The following is a 709-nucleotide window of genomic DNA, read 5'->3' on the forward strand; positions in this document are numbered from 1 at the left end:
TCAACCTCAGGGTGTAGGTCTAGTTCTTAGTCTCAGCCCCAGCTAAAAAGAGCCAGCCTAATATTAAGTGCTAGCAGTATGTCACATTCTTTCTACTATGTAATATTTCTGATATAATAGAAAGAACACAGAGTGTAAAGTAGACAAATGAGACTTCTCCTTCTGGCTTCAAAATTATGAGATGTTTAAAAAATAAACAAATGGGACTATATGAAACTAAAAAAGCTTCTGCACAGTAAAGGAAACAATCACCAGAGTGAAATGACAATCTACAGAGTGGGAGAAAATTTTTGGAAATTATACATCTGGCAAGGGATTAATACCCAGGATATACAAGGAAATGAAGCAATTACACAGTAAAAAAAAAATAATAATAATTAAAATAATAATAAAAATAACCCAATTGAAAAATGGGCAAAAAACCTGAATAGACATTTTTTGAAGGAAGACATACAAATGGCCAACAAGTATTTTAAAAAATGCTCAACATCACTAATCATTATGAAAATGCAAATTAAAACCACATTGAGATATCATCTCACACCAGCTAGACTGTATATCATCAAAAAGATTGTGAATAACAAATGCTGGTGAGGATGTGGAGAGAGGGGAACGCTCCTACACTGCTGGAGGGACTGTAAATTAGATCAACCACTATGGAAAACAGTATGGAGGTTTCTCAAACAACTACAGATAGATCTTCCATATG

This window comes from Galeopterus variegatus, unplaced genomic scaffold, assembly GCF_000696425.1.
Source record: "Galeopterus variegatus unplaced genomic scaffold, G_variegatus-3.0.2 Scaffold1595, whole genome shotgun sequence".
Classification (NCBI taxonomy): Eukaryota; Metazoa; Chordata; class Mammalia; order Dermoptera; family Cynocephalidae; genus Galeopterus; species Galeopterus variegatus.